Source organism: Cynocephalus volans, chromosome 10 (genome assembly GCF_027409185.1).
Source record: "Cynocephalus volans isolate mCynVol1 chromosome 10, mCynVol1.pri, whole genome shotgun sequence".
In the NCBI taxonomy this organism is placed as follows: domain Eukaryota; kingdom Metazoa; phylum Chordata; class Mammalia; order Dermoptera; family Cynocephalidae; genus Cynocephalus; species Cynocephalus volans.
In genome coordinates, this window is record NC_084469.1 from 68,336,200 (window position 1) to 68,348,860 (window position 12,661).

The following is a 12,661-nucleotide window of genomic DNA, read 5'->3' on the forward strand; positions in this document are numbered from 1 at the left end:
ATAGAATAAAACCTAGATAACCTTGGTTGGATATGGTGATGCATTTTTAGATATAACACCAACGTACAATCTATGAAAGAAGTAATTGATAAGCTAGACTTCAGTACAATTAAAAACTTCTCTTCAAAAGTCACTATCAAGAGAATGACAAGACAAGTCACAGGCTGGAAGAAAATATTTGCAAAAAATAAGTCTGATAAAAGATTGTTATCCAACAAATATAAAGAACTCTTAAAACTCTGCAAAAAGAAGACAATCCAATTAAAAATGGGCCAAAGATTTCAACAGACACCTCAATGAAGAAGATATAAAAATAGCAAATAAACATACAAAAAGGTGCTTCATATCATATGTGGTCAGGAAACTGCAAAGTAAAACAACAATGAGATACCACTAAACACCTTTCATAATGAACAAAATCCAGAACACTGACAACACCAAATGCTGACAATTTGGAGCAACAGGAACTCTTATTCATTGCTGGTGCGAATGCAAAATGGTACAGCCATTTTGGCAGTTTCTTACAAAACTAGTCATATTCTTACCATATGATTCAGCATGGCACTGCTCGGTATTTATCCACATAAATTGAAAAGTTATGTTCACACAAAAACCTGTATATGTATAGGATGCTTATAGCAGCTTTATTCATAACTGCCCAAACTTGGGAGTAGCCAAGATGTTCTTCAGTGGGTGGATGGGTAAATTGTGGCACATCCAGACAATGGAATATTATTCAACATTAGAAGCAATGAGCTATCAAGGCATGAAAAGGCATGGAGAAAACTTAAATACATATTAGTAAGTGAATGAAACCAATCTGAAAGGGCTATATACTGTATGATTCCAATGATATGACATTCTGGAAAAGGTAAAGCTATGACGACAGTAAAATGATTAGTATTTGCTATGGGTTAAGTGGGAGGGAGGGATGAATAGGAAGAACATAAAAGTCGTTAGGACAATAAAGTTATTCTGTACAATAATACAATTGCAGATGCATGTCATTATATATTTGTCAAAATCCATAGAACGTACAACATCAAGAGAGAACCCTGATGTAAACTATGGGCTTTGGATAATAGTGATGTGTCATTATAGGTTCATCAGTTGGAACAAATGTATCACTCTGGTGTGGTATATTGATAGTGGAGGAGGCTGCGTGTATGTGGGGACAGAGGGTATATGAAAACTCTGTTCTTTCTGCTCAATTTTGTAGGAAACCTAAAAGTTATATAAAAGTAAAGTTTTGACAGATTGGCTTTAGCTCAAGGAGTTACCTCCTCAAGCCAGACTTCTCTCTGTCTAAAAGTAAAGTTTTGGGGAAAAAAGGGACTGCTATTATTGATTGCCAATTGTATATCATTCTGTATAACATTTAAGCTTAATACATTCTAAATATGCATATAATTGTCTTCATTTAAAAGATGAGATAACTGAGGAGTCATCCATTTACTGACTCATTATTTTATTAATTCATTCATTTATTGTGTGTGTATTGAATGCCTATATTGTAAGCAGTAGTGGTAGGGATTGTGGATACAGCAAGAAACAAATAAGAAAATGTTTATAAACTGATCAAGCTAATTTCTTTAAAAGATGAGACGGCATTAAAAATAAATTCCTCATTGTACTATTTAATTATAATTGTAAAAAGTTCACTGAAGGGGAAGTATGAAGTATAGGTAACCAGATCTAGACTGATGGGATGGGTAATGATAAGTTAACCCCTTCTTGATTGGGTAACTTTTGTGCTTCTGAAAGATATGCAACGATTGTTCACCTTGAGGTGAGAGAATGGGTGAACACTCCATGCAGAAGAAATGTCATGTACAAAAGATCCTGGCAAAAAAAACTAAAATTAAAGCCCGTGTGGCTAGAGCATGAAGAGGGTAGCAGGCCAGTAAGGCCAGCCCTGCTTAATGCAGAATGGAGATCACACTGAGGATTTAGGTCATCTTGTTTAAGAACAATGGGTCCATTAAAAGGCACTAAGTGTAAATGTGAAATTATTAGATATTTTTTCTTGTGGGGAATTGCTTAAAGATAAGTCAGATAAACTTTGAATTAATACTAGCAGTATTAGTGATGAGTTGAATGGTGTGGGGAGAAGACCCAGTTTTCTGGCATACATGATTTGCCTGAGGTTATTTAAACTGAGATCTGTCTTAATTCCAAAAAGATCAATCTTAATTCCAAAAGCCATTTCCCCCCACTACAGGGTACTTTCTCTCCAAATCATATATACCAACCCTGATCTCCTCAATTTCTGCCAACTTGAAATGAAACTCACTGTGTAATTGGGACCTTTCTTCACTATCATGCACTTCTTGTTTTGTTTATTTGTTTGGTTGGTTGGTTTCTAGCCTGAAAACACATAAACATAATTATTTAGTATTTTGGGGGATTTTGTATAGGGAAGGTAGAGCAGTGGTTCTTAAACCTTCGTTGCATTAGAAACACGTGGGAATTTTTTAAAAATCGGAATGTCAAGACCACACTCCAGTCTCTGATTGTGGAATCCAGGCATTAATAGTCACTAAACTCCTCAGGTGATTCTAATCTACAATGAAGGTTAAGAACAACTGCCTCAGGAATACACAGACATGGATTTCAACACCAGCTGTTAACACAACTCTGGTGGCCACAGCAGAATACTTTATATGACCCCTAGTTTCCTTATCTTCAAATGGAAATGAAATAACTACTTTTCCAGGCTTTAGAAGTGATTGAACATCATGACGTGTGTGAAAACTTTTAGTTTATTGTCTAATACATAATAGGCACCCAATACATAAATACATATTCATGTTCATTCCTTTATTATTCTTTAGGATTTAGGGTAATGTCAACTGCAAAGAAAAAAAAAATCCAAAGGAAAAAAGATATGAGAGCACTTCAAAAAGTTTATGAAAAGATTCATGTTATCTTTAAGTTCTATTTTTCTGTGAATTTTTTGGAGTACCCTCATATGTAAGTACCATCAGCTGGAAACATTTACTCTACATTCTCTGGCTCTTGTTTGAGAAAACATACTCGGGATGAGGACCGTAAAAAATGGTAACCCTAGCCTCACCAGGGTAAAGGAACATTTTGGAAACTATCACAGTAAGGAATGAGCTGTAACTACATGGTAATTCTATTGCAAAAATGATAATTATGTGCCAGGTTGCACTAATGTTATTGCATTGTCACCAGAACATTTGATAATTAAGTTGTCACTATCAAGTCGATAGTGAAAATCACTTGTACTGAAGACTTTTGTCAGGAAAAGAATCCCAACTGGATTTCTAATCAGTCTTCTTCAGGCATGTGAAAGAGGTGGCATGACTGGACTTCCTTTTCTCTAGCATTCAAGACAAGCATCCAGCAAGGAGCAAGGAACACAGCACTGGGTACCAGTTGTATGTAGAATCCTGTCAGCAGGTGCCCCTGAGAGATGCTTCCTGTCCCCAACAGGTGATATTCTAGATTATTCGTTCTCTGTAACTAGCTTAGTTCTTTAAAGAAAGAAATGGAGGTGACCATGCAATCTCCCTGGGAAATGAGTCAGTGGCCATAAGAATATTTCCTTCAAGAGAAAAAGACCTAAATGGTGTCCATGAAAATTAATACCCAAGCAGCCAAAAATAATACTTTTTCAGAACTGGTCTATGAGGGGAGATTTAATCTCAATAATAAATCCAAGGTTTTGTTTTCTGGGATTTCTTAAGAACTGACAGACTATATTATATACATGAACAGACAATAATACATAAATAGTTCTTCAGAATATAAGTAAACGATATTGAAGAGAAAAGATATGTGTGAGGATATTTAAATTTAAATATATTAATCTTCATTTGGTCATCACAGGTATTATTGAAATATGCTCTGTACCCTATAAATATGTACATTCAATATGTGTCAATTAAAAAATAAACAAATTTTTAAAATTTAAAATAAATAAATAAATTTAAATTTGGAAATGCTGCTTTCAATAAAATTAGCATTTTTTAAAAAGAAGCCTCCAGAACTTTTTAGAAACGTTAATCTTTAAAAGCTGATCACGATTTTCCAAAGATGGGCTGATGACAGTAACATCAGTAAAATATATTTGATTAAAAGATATATATATCCCACTGCTGGGAATATACCCAAAGGAATGGAAATTATCAAGTCGAAGGTATACCTGTTCCCCAATGTTCATCGCAGCACTCTTTACAATAGCCAAGAGTTGGAACCAGCCCAAATGTCCATCATCGGATGAGTGGATACGGAAAATGTGGTATATCGACACAATGGAATACTACTCAGCTATAAAAATGAATGAAAAACTGCCATTTGCAACGACATGGATGGACCTTGAGAGAATTATATTAAGTGAAACGAGTCAGGCACAGAAAGAGAAATACCACATGTTCTCACTTATTGGTGGGAGCTAAAAATAAATAAATAAATTCACACAAACACACACAAAAAAACCGGGGGGGGGGGAGAAGACATAACAACTACAATTCCTTGAAGTTGATACGACAAGCAAACAGAAAGGACATTGTCGGGTGGGAGGGGGGAGAGGGAGGAGGGAGGGGTGTTTCGATAATGGGCCACAATAATCAACCACATTGTATATCGACAAAATAAAATTAAGAGAGAAAAAAAAAAAAAGGAAAATAGTATGTTAAGGAATAAACAAAAAAAACTATCTCCCCCCCCCCCAAAAAAAGATATATTTATCCTAGATTATTTTGTGTGACTGCTGTTCCATGGAATACAGATAAACAAATGCTGGCATAAAACTTTCTTGTTGAACAAACTTACCAATTTGTTTATTTATTTATTTTTTATTTTTTAAAAAAGGTAATTGGGAGGAAGTAAGAATAGATAAACACAGGGAGATAGATAGATAGATAGATAGATAGATAGATAGATAGATAGATAGATAGATAGATAGATAGATACAGAATGAATCAGAAAGGAGCTAGCCTCAGCAGAGTAGCTCCAAACAGAGGAATGAGAAGGTGAGAAATTTAGAAATTGAGATCATCCATGCTGAGATTGCAAGACTTTCTTTTATGCTTTCCCAAGTTGAAAGTGAGGCTGAAAGTTTGGGATATGAATGGTTTGTAAAGGAGATCTGCCAATACAGACATTGACTAAGTAACCAAATGGAAAATAATTCACTGTTGTTCTCTAGATATAAAGATAATTTCCTTCCAATAGCTGCATTTTTTTTTCTATCTTATCTGCAAACTGGAAAGATAGAGTCCTGTTTCTTTTAGGGCAATTGTGACAAGGATGTCATGTTTGAAACTACTTAACAAAGATCCCTGCTCATATTAAGTGCTCACTTTACATCAGTTGTTATACAAACATGTTTAACCTGTCAAATCTGTTCCCAGCTTAAAACCTATGATGAAGTCCTGACCTTGAAGGTACAATAACTGATAGAAAGAGCTTTGGATCTGTACTTGAAATATCTGATCAAAGATTCTATTTCTGTCTTATAAAGGCAAAGCATTTTTGAGCAGAGCACTTACTTTGCTATCTATGTCTGTGCGATATTGTTAGAAACTCTCGTCCTGATGATCCCAGGGTTGGTAGGTTGATGGGAAGAGTTTGAAACCTCCATGATTAGAATAAAGAGTCATGTTCTCAGGAACTGATATAAGCATGATCAATCTCATACCATAATGCATGTGAAAATGCCTTCATAAATGCCAAGTACCAACTGGACATAAGGATTATTGTTAATAGAAGTAATTCGATGAGGGAAAATTAAGATAGGGAAATTATTGCAAATTCTTTTAGAAATCTGTACTTAAGTAATACTTCAGAGATGTTTATATATATATTTTTAACTATAGGCTAAGATAAAGCCATTGACAATTTTATTCAAGCAATGCTATTAAGAAATAAGAAGAAATTTATATAGTAAGTGTAGAAATGCGAGCATTTTTCACTGTCTGGGAATACCAGCACACTGTGGGATATGTGAGGTTCTCATCCCTTCTGCTTGATTTAGAAATACACTCTCGGCCCAATAATCTGTGAAATTTTCTTTTTACTTACTTGGTTCATTGAGACAATGCCGTTAGACTGCACTTAAGTTCAACAGTAAATGGGGAACAATGTTTGCTCAAAAATCCTAAATTGTTCCTATTTAAGCAGTATCCCCACTCGCCTCCCCACTCTCACTTCTCCCCCCCCCCCCACCTCAGGTCTCCAGGACACAGCACGTCATCTTCTGCTCCTCTCAAAAGCTGCTACCACCTGCTCTCTCCAGTGGGTGTCCTTCCCCAAGCCCAGCTTCCGCACAGTACTGAATATTTCCAGCCATTTCTTCTCTACTTCCTCTGGCGACAAGTATAGGAGCGCTCTCCATCTGAATTGCTTTTTTTGTTGATCAGTAGGGGGATCCCATCAGGGAGTCAGAAGTCAAAAGAAATGGGGAGTGTACTAAGAGGAAAAGACTTTTGCAGTCCTGTTCCCTAGTGTCCAGTTCTTTACCACTTCCCAATAAGATAAATACAAGCTGAACAGGGTTTTTGCAGACAACAAAGCTCTTACTCACACTCCTGACTATTCCTTTCAGTAAGGGATTTTCCATATTGGTTTCCTCAAATCACTGTGAATCACAATCACAGGGGTAGCTTGTAAAAAATACGAATTGGTTCACTTAAAAGCATAAGTGTTCCTGTGATTTTCCTCCAGTGTTATTATGAAAAAAAGTTTATTAGCAATAAGTATTGTCCCTCTCCCTACAAAAAGTGTATTAGTATTAGCTCCCCACTGAGATCATCAGTTAGGTTCATAAAATTGAGACATACAAATAATGTGAAAAGGCTCAGCTAATTCGGTAATTTGCAAAGAACATTTATAGAATATATCTTCAGGATGGGTATTTCAATGAAGAATTAGGCTTTTTAAATTTGTTTTCTTCTGTCACTTTAGTTCCGTTCTCCTCTGACCCCACTGAGAAAAGAAAAAATAAAAAGAAACATATTTGATAAGATGAGAAAAATAGAATAAGCAGAAATAAACAGTTTGCTTTGTCCTTAGGAGCTGATAGGAGTAGTGGTGGCAAAAAGTAAATCAGGTAAGTGGAAAGAGCCTCTTGTGGCCAGAAACAAAAAGGGAGAGGATTCCTGGATTTTCACCCATGGTATACATAATAATGAATGTTTGGTAATTAGGTAGAAACATGAAATATTTTATACCATTCCCTGTACCTAAGTCTTTCTAGTACTGACCCTGTTTATATGGTTTCCTAATTATTGTGAGCCTAAGTCAGGGATTACATGAAAATAAAATTGTTTTTAATAAAGTAGATAAATTCTGGGGAATAAAAATGCACAATTAAAAAAAGGTGTGTCCTTTAGCAACTGTGTGGACAAAGGGGAAAAATGCAAAAGAGGAAAATTTAGGAACTACTACTCATCTTCCTACTAACAAAACAAACATATTCACTAAAGTGTATGGACTTTGCAATACAGACAGAAGAGAATAATATTAACTAGAAATTTTGTAAAACCCCCAAAATATCCCATATATGAACAAGAGAAAGATTAACAAGCCCAAATAGAGGTATTGCCAAAAAAAAAAAAAAAAAAAAAAAATCTGAAAAAAAGATATCTAAAACCTATCAACTGTGGAAAACTTCTCCAGGAAAAAAAAAGATAAAAAGAAAAAACTCTGAAACCAAAGTAACTGCAAGAAAAATTTCAAAAATAATTGTGTCATCAAGCAAACATTTTAGGATACTCAAGAAAAAAACATAAACCTTGAAATTAAGACACTAAGAACATGAATGGATTTTAAAAATCAGAGAGAAATAAAGAGAATTGTTTGATCGAACTCAGGTACAAATGGAAAAATATATAAAATTATCTCAAAAATGAAGACTACATTCCAGGGTGCTTTGTATTTTTTAAATTACAAGGTTGAATACTGACTCAAATAAAAGTGTAATGAGAAGACTAGATGAAAGAAAAAAACAATTGAGTGAAAATGAATTAAAGAAAGTAACACAAACATTCACAGAGAATGTACTGAAAATGAGACACATACAAAGTAGGGAAATATGTATGTTATTGTAGCTCATGAAAAAATAAAGCAAATCAATCTAATAACATTAAAATTTAAAACCATATTCTACAAAAATATTATAAAAGTAGAAAAACACTTGAATTTACAAATGTAAAGTGTCTATAGGATACACTGGAAGAAGAGCTATGCCTATATTAGGAAGGGATTCATCCGGTTTCTCAATAATAGGCTACTCTGAATTCCCTGTTTTTAGAAGCTTTGTTATTAACTACATTTTACTGGACAACTTAATTACTAAAAAAAATCATTTTAATTTTCTTCATCTGTTAAAAGACAGCTGAGCAATATCTCCTGTTCTCATTCATGGAGGTCCCATTGATTCATAGGTGATTATTATCCAAGTTGATGACAGCAATGAATTACTTGAAAACATGGAGATATGAAAGAATGTAACCAAAGATGTATAAGACCGCTACATGGACAAAAAAACAAAACATGGTAGAAAAAAATTAGAATATTAAATAAATGAAGATATATACCATGTTAATAATGAGAGTTTTTAAATATTTTTTAAATAATAATTCTCTACAAATTAATCTATAAATTCAAAACAATTGTGGTCCAAATCCTAGCATGTATTCTGTAGAAATTAAAAAGTTGATTCTAAAACTTATGAGGAAACGTTCAAAAACCTGGAATAGCTAATACATTCCTTTTTAAAAAATTTTTTAAAATTTATTTTTGATTATATGTATTTATATGGAACAGAGATAACTAACACTATTTGGGTACAGTGTATGATGATCAAATCATTATCATTAGCATATTCATCATTACAAATCGTAATTACTCTTTCCGTCCCTTACCCAATTACTCTCTATTCTTCCTCCTCCTTTTCTACATTTAGTAACTATAAGTCTGTTCTCTTCTTCTGGAAGTTAAATGTTTTATTGTGGCCTTTATTTCTTTCTTAGCTACCACTTACGAGTGAGGACATGCAGTATTTCTCTTTCTGTGCCTGGCTTATTTCATTTAACATAATTTTCTCCAAGATCACCCATGTTGATGCAAATGACAAAATGTCATTCTTTTTTATGGCTGAGTAGTATTCCCTTATGTATATACCACATTTTCCTTATCCAGTCATCCATCAATAGACATGTAGGTTGGTTTCATATATTGGCTATTATAAATAGAGCTGCAATGAACTTGGGAGTGCAGGTATCCCTTTGATATGATGATTTCCATTCCTTTGGGTGTATACCCAGAAATGGGATTGCTGGATCATATGGTAGTTGTATCGAAGTTGTTTGAGAAACGTCTATACTGTTTTCCATAATGAAATAGCCGATGTATTCTTAAGAAGCAAAAACAATTTGGATGGTTTTCACTATCTGGTTGCAAGACTTAGTATAAGGATATAATTTATAAGACAGTGCATTATCCATATAAAAATAAGCACCTACAAAGGGTCCACAATAGATTAACACATGTAATCAATTGATTTTTGACAAAGGAGTTAAGAAAATTCAATATATAAAGGGTAACTAGATTTAATCAGAAAATATTATTGGCCTTCACAAAAACATGGTTTGCAAATTTTCTGAAATATATCCCAAAACGATCATAGTAAAGTCATGTAGAAAACCTCATTTTTTTAAATTGTGACAGTATATTGGAAAAATAATTCATTGAGTTGAATTAGGGCACATTTTCAAATGGCAGAATAATAGATAAAAAAACACTCAAAAAGTAAAAACACTGTTCTTATGCTATTTCACATTGTTAACAAGTGTTTATCCTTAGAACTCCATGTCAAAAATGTAAAATACAGTTAATATGGTATTTACAATAAAATTCAAATATTTAATGATAGGATTACTACAGTAAACAGAATAAAAATAGATTCCTTACCAGTTGTACTCAAAAAAACAGTAAAGATAGTATTGTGTTCTATGAGTGAAAAAAAAAAACACAGTGGAAAATGAAAACTTAGTGCCACTTTAAACGCATAAAATAGTGGGGGAAAAAAACCACATGCATTGAAAATAATAAAACTGTCACCCTTCAGAAAAATAAACATCAATAAAGTAGAAAATTTTCCAGTAAATATGTGAAAAAAATAAGTACAAGTACACAAAAATAAGATGCAGAAATACAAATGTAGAAGGCATTTTAAAACTGTAACAAAACACTATATATTGTTTAGAATAAGAAATGCATCTCATATTTGTTCTTTAAATTTAGAAAAATGTAAAACATCAAGTCTATATCTAGATTTTTTTTTTTTTAAATCTGGAAATAAGAAAACAGGGACATAGTTAAAGAATTATCTCCACCCACAAACCCACATTCACCCACCATAGTACTCAGAGAAAAAATATTACCTACTTGCCTACATACATACTTACATCAATCGTCTCGCACAGGGAATTTATCAGGGATTCTTTTAAGGAATAAATAATTCAGAAGTTCTGGTCATTACACTTTCCCGTGTAAAACCCTGCAATGGACTTTCATTGTACTTAGAATGAAACCTAATATTTCACAGTAACGAATGCTTCACATCTTCTGGCTTCCTCTCTAGCCTCTTCCTACATCAATCTCCCCTTGATCACTAAGCTCTAGCAGCAGAAACCTCTGTTAGGCCCAGTTGCCACCCCCAGCTTTTTAACACAAGATCCTCATTATTCCATTCATAACTCTTAGCAAAAATGCTATTTTATTAGAGTACTTGTTATACAATGGAAATGGCCCCTGTATAGCACAGAAACCAGAACATCCTAAGTTATGAGAAACTCTCTTTAGAAACAGAGATAGAGCTGTCTTTTGCTTGCTCATCCCAGTTCTTAGTTCATCAGCTCCGTGCCCTGGAAATCAGACCCTCATGGACAGAAGCAATGGCCTTTCCTGCTCTCTAGCTTCAGGTTGTACGGGAAGAAAACAGTGGGTGGCTGGAGCGAGGCAGGGAATTTATTGACTCCCCTCATGCAGTGTCTCTGTTGGTTGGCAGCATCTTTCTAATAAAGGTCACACCTCTTGTCAAGCAGTCCTCTCCACATGGCTACCCTCTTTCTTTCCCTCTTTTCCCTCAGGCCTAGAGGTAGTAAATGTTACCCACTATTACTAGCACCATGGTACAACACTACCTGTACTTGTGTAGTACTTTAAACCTGAGCACAATTTATAGTCTGTTAAACTCTCCCTTACTATCCAGTTTGAGCCTATACCCGACTTATAAAATGAACAAGTAAAACATAGATGGTAAATTCAAAAGTATTTTAACATTAGAACACTAATTATTATAATCCATCAAAAAATGGGTCATTAAAAATGAATCATTTGAAGAGACATCAAAGATGTTTTTAAAATTCAAAAAACATACCTGGTAGAAACTGTTAGTAAAGTAATAATTATTTTTCTTAACATAATAAAAACGGATGTTAGAAAAAGAGATGTTGAAGAAACAAGCATTATTAATAGTAGTGAAATACTAGATTAGAAGCATTCTCATTAATGCTAAGAATCAAGATGAGAATGGATAATACCATCTTTATTACTGAACTATTGAACTGCATTCTAGATTTGATCTTAAATAAAATCAGAAAGGTGACAAAATAATATATATATATATAAAAGTTAAAAGTATAATTTTTACCATTTCCAAACTATTTAATTTTTCACATGGAAAATCCTACAAAAGCAGCAGCAAATCAAAAACAGACAAAAATAACCAGAAAGCTCAATAATGAAGTTGGTAAAAAAAAAAATTAGCATAAAATCAACAACTTTCCTATTTACCTTCAAATAACTGGTTGGAAAATGTTATGTAATCCCATTTACAATAGCAATAACCAAAAAAATGCCATACATTTTCTGGCATAAAACACTGGGGAAAGTACTTTAGCATATTTGAGAATGCGGAGTGAAGAGAAGAGGAAAAGTCCCAAAAATCAGATGATAAAATTTTTTGAAAATCAAATGTAGAGTGACTTAGTGAATGATGAAGCACTAAAAGATGTGCTCCACAAAGTTCTCGCTACAAAAATGTGAGAATTGGGAATTAGAGGCTACTTTTCACGTCAAACATTCTGAAAACCTAACATCTAATGTACTATAGGAGCTACATTTATGTTTGTTTAATAAATAATATACATAAATTAGTAATAGAATGAACGATTGCATGCATGCACAACGAAAGAGTGACTGATGCAGCAAATGTTTAATTTCCAGTTCAAACTCCTTTTCCCTGAAAATGGAAATTGCATGTAAAATAATTCATTGCATGAATATTTGAGATTGTGCAGTTCTACTAAAACTAAAAAAGGACCTACAATGGCTGTTTTACTATCTCCAAATGTCAATGTGTATCACTAGATTGAAATCAGGAAGTCCCCAAAACGTAAGGTGCAAGTTTCATATTTAGTAAGACTTTGAGAAAACTCATTCAAACCCTGTACTCATTCCTGACCTCTCATCAGGGTCCCTTTGGGATACCAGATGCAGCTGAGGTTACTATAGATGTCAGAGTGATTATCTAACTGAATGATGCTAAAAATAAAGCGAATGGTGGTGCCATATGAAGTATTAGCCATAAAGGACCCAGGCTTTCCTCAGAATTACAGTTATCCCT